The 9428-nt window shown below is 43.7% G+C and overlaps 1 protein-coding gene across 1 annotated transcript in view; it reads right to left on the reverse strand.

The window, feature by feature from the left end:
- Rnf144b (ring finger protein 144B) overlaps positions 1-5771 on the reverse strand; it is a 131883-nt gene extending 126112 nt beyond the window's left edge. Inside the window, exon 1 of the mRNA XM_034511074.2 lies at positions 5559-5771. The gene's annotated coding sequence lies outside the window, so the exon portion shown is untranslated. The remainder of the gene's footprint in view (positions 1-5558) is intronic.
- Positions 5772-9428: the final 3657 nt, after the last annotated feature.

Below are 9428 nucleotides of genomic sequence, written 5' to 3' on the forward strand. Positions count from 1 at the left end.
AAGAGAAAGAAAGAAAGAAAGAAAGAAAGAAAGAAAGAAAGAAAGAAAGAAAGAAAGAAAGAAAGAAAGAAATTGTAGCATCAAAGTTCCTTTCCCTGCTCCCATCTGCCTCTTGCTGTCTCTTTCCCAACTATTTTCACTGTTCCCTTCTCCTTTCATCTAGACACAGAGTTAGCTAGAGGTCAGAGAACCCGTGACAGAGCACATCATAAACTCCTAATTCTGGACTCACAGTAATGACTTCTTTCAGGCAGAGGAACCGATACCAGATCTTAGGTGGACTCAGACAGCATTAATCAAGCAGATTTGATGAAAACCCAGGGCACCAGATTGAGATGCATTCATTCACAAAATTAAAGGTATTACTGGTCTAGTGCATTTTCCTTAGACTCGGTGAGAAATGTTTTGACAAAGCTAATGACTCTCAACCCTACCACAGTAATGTTCCTTTTTATAACAAATATTTTGTAAGCTACCTCTTCCCTACCATGAAATGCCGGACAAAAGCAATTTAAGGAAGAGTTGGTTCTTAGTCAAGGTTGATGATGCAGTTCATCATGGCTGGGAAGGCATGCCAGCAGGAGCATGACGTACTAACACTGTCACATTGCTTCTGCCATCAGGAGAGAGGGATGACAGCTGGTGTTCACCTCCTTTCTTCTCTTTTGATTCAGTCCAGGACTGCTCAAGGGATTTTGCTCAAGGGATTTTGCCACCCTTCAGATACCTTCACAGACACACATGGAGGTGCGTCTCCTGGGTGATTCCAAACCCAGTCAGGCTAACAATGAAGATGAACTACCGCCTTGTGTGTGTTTTAATTTATAACTGTCCTAATGGAGCAACATCAATTATACACTAGAGATTCTTGCATTTGAATTTGCCATCCATAGGTGCCTAATGAATAGTCAAATTTCTGAAAATTATAAGGCAAATCTTTTAAAAATCATCTTGATTAGTGGGGTCTACTCTATCTTGGAAACATTAAATGTTGAGGTTATTTCTAAGTATTCAGTGCCAAGTGGTTGAGTTCCACACTCATTGAACGTATCTAAGATAAAATACACAAATGTCTGAAGATCTTATACAGCCTTTTTAGAATTAGAAATGTCTCAGAAGCCCCACATGTGTGCAGCATCATACTCTACAGACCATGCAGCATCTCATGCTCTGAAAGAAGAAGCTACTAACTTCTCTGGATCACAGTTCTATTTAAAGAGGGTAATGCTTGTCTCTTAGGGATGTGTAGATTTTTTTTTTTTAATTTTAATTTTAATCTGTGAATAAGTGTTTTGCCTGCATATAGGTCTGTGCACCACATGTATGCCCAGTGCTCACAAAGGCCAGAAGAGGGCACCAGATCCCTGGAACCAGAGTCATAGGTGATTGTGAGCTGCCATGTAGGTATTGGGCATCGAACCCAGGTCTTGTGTACAAACAGCCAATACTCTAAACTGCCAGTTCTCCAGTATCTAAAGGTATTTCTTAATGTATATAAACAATGTCAATAAATGGTAGATAATTGTGGTGTGGCAGAAATATTTATCTAAGTTTCTTATGACCTCTCAAGGTTGAATTCAATCCTTATAAGGCCAAGTATCAGAATAAAGCATTTTACAACTAGTAAGGAAAAGAATAAACACCAGGACCTTTGGTTTATTACTACCCTAGTGAACTCATATATAAATTCATTTCAAGTGAACATCATCTTGAGGATGAAGGTTTTGAAGGATTGGAAACATTAAGGAATAGTACTTATGAAGGATGGGCCCCAATGAAATAGGGGTCTTCAGGCAAGAAAGGATTCTTTCTATGATTTCAGACTAAAAACTCTAACCTAAAAGGCAGTCATTATTATCCTCTTTCCATAGAACTGTGATTAGAGGAGCTGGCACCTTCACCAAGGATGCATACCACCTTCATCCCAGCACACAATGTCCCTAACAAGGACAAGGTGCTGAATGAGCTACAGATGATCACACGCTCCATCTTTGGGACTGGCTGACATATAGCAGAACTCTGAAAAGCCACTGTGGAGTATCCATGTTTTTATATTTCTGCCTAGATGCATTTAATGTGAGAAACTCAACTGGCTGCCGCTGGTGTAATGATAAGAGACAAGTGCCATATTTAAAGGCTGAACTCAAGTGATTAGCAGATTCCCTAAGCCTTCCTTTGTTATATACCCTATCTTACATTCATCTGCCTTGAGGTACCCTTTGTCTTCAGTCAGTTTCAAGGAGACTCCACCCAATCTAATGAAGACCCTGGAATGTTAGTTTCAAGTACCTTGGTGCCTTTGTAAATTGCCTGCATTGTCTTTAATGACACATTGAGTTTCACTGAAAATCTAGCCTAGATTTGCAACCTACTTGGGAAGCCATTGTCCCCCTATTGAATTCATCTCAGGTGAACAAAATCCTCTGCTTTGAACACCGAAAAGATGTCAAACGCAATGCCTATTCTCAAAGACCGGGTTAAGACAATGAGCACTTCCATATGCATCCGTAGAAAAGAGTGATTAAAATCGAGATGGCTTCTGAAGTGATCTTCCAATTTTAGTTCCCTATGACTCTATTATAATTTTTACATCCTTGAATGGCTGAGAAATTAACATGGTGCCGCCGGAGACCAGGCAAGTGGTGCAGACTGCACTGGGGCTGTGCTCCTTGTGGCCAAAGGAATTTCTTAGAATCCCAAGCTGAAAAAGCAACAGCATTCTGCAGCCTATACCCGTGTGTTCTAATTGATGGGAAGGGAAAAAATTTCAACCAAAGTGCCAGCCATTCCTCTGTGAGCTGGCGTGGCAGTGAGAGTGTATGTGGGGGGTCAGTGAAGCATCAAGTTACAAACTAAATTAAAGGTCTGAGGAAGAGTGGAAGGGTCTAATCATCCAGTCGGAGGCTGCCAGGACTGGATCCAGGACTCTCAAAAGACTTACAAGGAATAAGCACACAGCAGGCCAATGGCATCAGGCATCTTTTTCTCTATTGTTTTTTTTTTTTTAAGGACTTCTAGTTCCAAATAGATCTTTATAGAATTGTTTTCTTGAAGCCTGTAGTTCTGTCATATTAAAATGTCCATGAAAAAGTGATCAAAACCTAATGCTTAACTATCCCACCACAGAGAAAAATATTGTGGGTTTCGGTTCCTATTAAAAACATGTGTTACATGTATAATTACGGAAGTCTCAGATCCAGTGTGTACAACATACACGAAAACTTTGAGAAATAATAATACTTTTGCCTTACCGATAGAATTTGTAGCATAATACTGTACTCTGTCCATGCCATCTAAGGGGCACTTTGCAAAGGCCAGCTAGCATGGCCTTTCAGCATGTGCTGTGATCAGATCTCAAACCAGGATCCACAGGAAGAAAGGAAGGTCACTTCTGCAGTTTACAGTATTTTCGAGAGTTGGTTGGGCTGAATCATGTGCATCTGCACCATTTTTCCTTAGGGAAAGTTAATTTTAGAAAGGAGAAAAATTTTGCCAGGAAAACAATCATAGTGGCTCAATAACTAGACAGTGTCTTTTCTCAAATGTTCAAAAGGCTTTACAGTTTCCATTTGTCCTTAATGTTCTTGAAAGCAGGTATCAGCCCCATTTCACAGTGAATGGAAAAAATAAATAAATAAATCAAAGAGAGAGGAAAGTACATGACTGCTCCTAGGTATGGTGGAGGAAAATTTTTATTATAGATTTGGAGGAGAACATACTCAGAGGCAGACACATCTGAGAGAGTCCAGAGTGGTCATGCCCCTGAATCATGATGGCAGGGGGGAGGGGAAAGGAGAGAGGGGAACCAAGTACAGCAGCCAGGAGACCATAGATACAAAGGAAGGGGCGGGCAACCAAAATGTCTGGATTACACAGGGAAGAGCCTCTGGGGGCGGGGCAGCCCAGCCCCAGGGTTGCAGAGTTCAGGGTAGAGGACAGGGTATGCCAGCCACACACAGTTACAGGTAGGGACTGAGGGATGCTGAGAGAACCTGGAGGCCAGGTCTGCTTTGATGTGTTAAATAGGCACCTCAGCTATCTCAGTCCATAAAATAAAACCAATGCTTTAATAGTGTGCCTATGTGACAATATATTGAGAAATTAGCCCTTTCCTCAACTTTCCAAATGACACAGGTCAGTCTCTTTTGTCCCTGATTGTTACCCTCTGATGGCTGCAGGTACAAATAAGGATGTGGATAAAAAACAGCAGATGCACAGCTGTGACGCCAGGCAGGATGGAGACACTAGCTTCATTAAATATGATTTATAACGTTTACAGGCCAGTCAGAGTGAAGACCTGGACTCACATAATTAGGAGCATAAACAGCATTTGCATTCATTTACATGACCATTCCTTCCACTGTTGCCTGGAGATTGCTCTGTTTGAGGGTTTGGATTTTTTTTTTTTTCTTTAAGCAACAAGTATACAGGCCAAAGGCCTGTATTCCATCATTGACAAAAAGCAAGGGGGTGAGGGGTGGAGAGGAGATTTTCAGATTCCCAACAGAATAGACCTCCACCCTTTCAGTCACAGGAATATTTGTGAGGAAATTCTTACATTTTAAAAACGTGACGTTTTAAATCTGGTCTCTTAGAAGCATGGCATTTCCCTCTAGTCCTGTATCTGAGTTTCAAAATAGCACTAAGCTTCCCTTCCCCAAACCAGCATCCCAGAAGCGATGGCGCCGCATCAAACCAGCAGCTTAGGAGAACGGGCTTCCTCCCGTGTGTACCTTACACTTTCAAGAGGACAACTGAGGAGGAGTTGGAGAAGGAGGAGGCTCGAACTCACTTCCGGGCGTTTTTTTTTTTTTTTTTCTTTTAGATATAAAGTACATATACATACACAACTCCCTCCTCCCTCCCCTTCTCCCACCAGATCCGAATCAAGAATAAAGGGTGGGGCCTGAGATTTTTTTTCAAGCTCCGGGATAAGAGATATTGCTTCAAGGTCTGATAAACTTGTAGCAATTGCTGTCGCCTTGAAACCATTGTAAACTTATCACAGTCTTTAAACTGGGAAAGGAGGTAGGGTAGAGGCTGGGGAATCCCAATCTACTGTTCAGTGAGAACGCACAGTTAAAGTGATACATTGCAAAGGCCGATTCAAGAGTTGATACTCTTTCCAAAGTTAGGGCAGTGATGCAAGGCGAAAGTATGTTCTGGAAGATTAGGAATTGCAGTATTTCAGGTTCCAACTTCCAGACCTTAGGGGCATTTGTATCCACACACCTGGAGAGGGTGGGTGATCTCGTGTCAACCCCTCGCCCTCACCCTCAGCTACCTCAGAGTCGGGGTGCAGGGTTCCTGGAGCGGTCCTTGGAAAGACGTGAGAGCGAGGGGTGGATGGTGGAGACCCGGCGAAGGTGCCGCGGGCCGCGCAGCAGAAACCAGAACGCGCAGCATGGGAGCCCTCGCCAGACACCCAGCACAGGCTTGGCGCCGAAGACCACGGAGAAGAGCAGAGGAAGAAGGTGAGGTGGCAGCCCCCGGGAGGTAGGAATGTACAGGGCACGGCGAGTCCTGCGGCTCTACGGCAGGAGGAAGCTACTCCTTACCTTGAGATCTAAGCCACAGCCTAAGACTCCCGGAGGGTCAGGGCTGGGCTGTCAGCGTCTCCAGCCAGAGGCTTTTGGCATCAAAGGCTTTCCAGTCTTCTAGCTACCATCCCGGAGCTCGCTCCAGCGGCCTGCGGCCCTTGCACCACGCTCCCTGGACAGCGAGCGTCAGCCGAGCCGCTCCCCCGCTGTTTATTCCCGGAGCCAGGCCCCTCTCCGCCGCCTCCCCGCCTCCAGCGCGCGCGCACACCTCCCCCGGAGGCGCACTCCTTAGGAAGCAGGCAGCGCGAGTGGTCTAGGAAATCCGGACGCGGGCAACTTGAGAAGATCCGTTTAAAATCTTTCATCTGCGCGACAAGGTTCAGGAACTATTTACATCCATCTTCTGCCTCCACTGAATGTCTTCACTCCATTTCCCAACGCTTGATATTCTCGAAAGCACCATTCTGAAACTCTCCTGCCAGGCATGTACATTTCCCCAAAAAATAAACCTATAGTTGCTTTTTAAAATGTAGACAAATTCACTCTCATTGAACTTAGGGTGCTGGGAGTTCGACTGGGTCTCAGGAGGAATATATTCAGCTACACAAGTCAGGGCAAGTCTTAGCCAGTACTATAGATGCATGCCACCTGTCAGGGCCGCGGGTGCGTGATAGAGCCTTTAATTACTCTCTGGGTTTGGTTACTGAGTCTGTCTCCTCTGACCCAGGAGAGACCCAGTTCCGAGGCTCCAATTCCAGGGAGAAGCAGGTGGATATGTTCAAGAAAGAGAGTTCTAATGCAGGACGAACTCGCATTGAGTACAGCCTACTTAATAATACAGCAGATGAGAAAGGATGGGAAACAGTCCAGGGAACATCACCTTTCACTAACCGGAGACAGCCGAGAGTGACGTAACCCCAATGGGGATGTGCAAGGTGAAGCTGTCAAGTGGGATTCTAGCCATTCATTCACCTGTGAGCATAATGCATATTTATGAAATACGTTATTCATAGTCCAGTCATAACTCAAAGGCTGACCAGAATTAACTTGATAACCAGTTTATAACAACAACCTGGAAAACACAGATATCCGTTGAAGAGACTACATTCATCCCCTATCTTTTCTAAATTCTCTAAATAGCTTTCTAACCCCAGGGTTTCAAACGGAGGTAGTTGCTAGAACTGTCAGATTTCCACACTGAGCAGGAGGTAGACAATGGGAGATGAAATCATCAAACATGTCATTGCAATTAGTGCTGGAGACCGAAGGGCTTATAAAGCATCTTTCCTGATGCAAAGGTGAATAGAAATGGATGAGTCAACCGCCTCTTCAATGCAGGTGCCATGACAGAGGATACCCACAGAGGGCAGCAGGAACCAGACGGAAGGATCAGTGCAATTTAGCTGCAGCAGTAGAGTAGGAAAAAATTGTGCAGGAGGAAGAAGAAAGGGGCAAAAGGGAGAGAAAATCAAAAGGAAAAACTTAAAGATTTTTTTTTAATTTTTGAATTGCCCCTTGGCAACATTTCCAGCCCATGTTTTTAAAACTGCACTTCACTTCACAGAGAAGGAGGAAGCACTGACATATTAGCACACTAATGTGGATATCAGATTTTGGGGGTTTGGTTTTGGTTTTTTTTTTTTTCCAGATAGGGTTTCTCTGTTGTATCCCTGGCTGTCCTGGAATTCACTTCGTAGACCAGCCTGGCCTTGAACTCAGAGATCAGCCTGCCTCTGCCTCACAAGTGCTAGGATCAAGGTCTGTTCCACCACAGCCAGCTAGTGACGTCAGATTTTTACCTGAGGAAAACTGTGGGCTGTGGGAAGAGGATGAATGGGAATGAGAGGTGGGATAGGGTACAGAAGGAATCCAGAAGACTGCTACATGGGACATTTAAGTCCTCCTGCTGTTGAGAAATCCAGTTAAACATCAGGCTCAGGGTGGTTAAAAAAAAATCTTGAAACAACATAGGTAAACAGAAATTATAGAGAAAATGGTCTTTTAAAACTAAGTATATTAGGCCGGGTAAAGTCTTTAATCCCAGCTCTCAGGAGGCAGAGTCAGGCTGTGATTTGAAGCCAACTCAGCAGCCTTGGCCATGTGGCTCTGGCTTTAGAGTCAAGAATAGAAGGGACTACTGGGACAATTGAAGCTGGTTAGCTGGAGCTAAGAAATTAGCAGTGATTAAGAAGAGACCAGCATCTTCTGGGAAATGTTTCCTGAAAGCGCAAAGAAGCTGTGTTTCCAGAGATAGCCAAGGTTGTACCTCATGGTGCTGCTATATTTGGTAATGTTTAAGAGTCACCCAGGTGATACTGGTTTTGAAGATATGAAGGGGTAGGTCATGGGGAGCAGCTGAGGTTTGGTACTGTGAGAGGGCAGGGAAGGCCATTGGTGAAGGTGCAGTCTCAGTTACAGTTGTTGACCCAGGACTGAAGGGGTCATGCAAAGGAGTTGAGGCTTGGCACCATGAAGAGAGCCTATGAGAGGCTACTGGTGAAGCCTAGTTGCAGCAGAAGACCCCAGTGTATTGGAGATGCCAGTGCCATGGGATGATCACCAAGAACAGCAGCAGCAGTGGAGTGGATCAACCTGAGCTTAGAGTGCTACAGAGGGCAGAGCTGGAGAAGTGATGCCAGCCCTTTGGAGGAGCCCAGAAGATCATGTGTGGATCCCAGACATTGGAACAGGAAGCTGTGAAGCTGAAGTTGCCTTGGAGACCCCAAGATGTTCGAGATGCCAGAGCCGTGGGCTATCTGCTGAGGAAATTGGCTAACAGGGAGTGGAACCAGCCCAGGAGAAAGAAGTTTGTTGCTGCTGAATGCCAGGTCTGCTAACAACAGTTAACAAGGATGAAAGGAATTAGAGATCTGAAGAGCGCTTTGGCATTGGACATGGAGACGTGGAGTTTGCTCAGCTGGTTTTCTGTCTTGCTTTGGTCCAGTTTTATATATATATATATATATATATATATATATATATATATACAGTATTACAGTTAAGAGACTGCTTGAATCTCAGAATAGAATTTGAGCTTTGAACTTTTAACATTGTTGAGACTGCTATAGACTATGGGGACTTTTGAAATTGAATTAAGTATATTTTGCATTATGCTATGCACTCTATAGACTCATATGTTTGAATGAGCCTATGGGGTCAGGGAGTGGAATGTAATTATATATGCTTGGCCCAGGGGATGGCACTACTAGGAGGCGTGGCCCTGTTGGAGGAAGTATGTCACTGTAAGTGTGGGCTTCAAGACCCTCATCCTAGCTGCCTGGAAGCCAGTCTTTTCTTAGCAGCCTTCAGCCGAAGATGTAGAACTCTCAGCTCCTCCTGTACCATGCCTGCCTAGATGCTCCCATGTCCCTGCCTTGATGATAATGGACTGGACCTCTGAACCTGTAAGCCAGCCCCAATTAAATGTTGACCTTATAAGAGTTGCCTTGGTCATGGTGTCTGTTCACAACAGTAAAATCCTAACTAAGGTGGAAGGAAAAAAATACTGCTACAAGTTTTCCTTTGACTACCATATACTGGCATTCTTGTGTGTGTGTGTGCAAAGAAGTAAAATATAATATTTTTATATATTATAAATATATATTAATAATTAATATATATTAATATATTAATAATAATATAATATCTTTTAAAAGTTGATTTATAATTGAATAGTGGAATAAATTAAAGATACACAAGAGTCATTTTGAGATTATATATGTATCTATAGTGGAATATATGTGTGTGTATATGTATAGAATGTCTTAGGGGTATTTAGGCTCCCCAGAAAAACAAAACCTGTGAATGCTTCAGTCCCTTTTACAAAGTGGCTTAGTATTTGCATTTAACCCATTCACCTCCAACCCTGTACTTGGTTTTCTTGCTGCA

The sequence above is a fragment of the Arvicanthis niloticus genome, chromosome 8 (assembly GCF_011762505.2).
Source record: "Arvicanthis niloticus isolate mArvNil1 chromosome 8, mArvNil1.pat.X, whole genome shotgun sequence".
Classification (NCBI taxonomy): Eukaryota; Metazoa; Chordata; class Mammalia; order Rodentia; family Muridae; genus Arvicanthis; species Arvicanthis niloticus.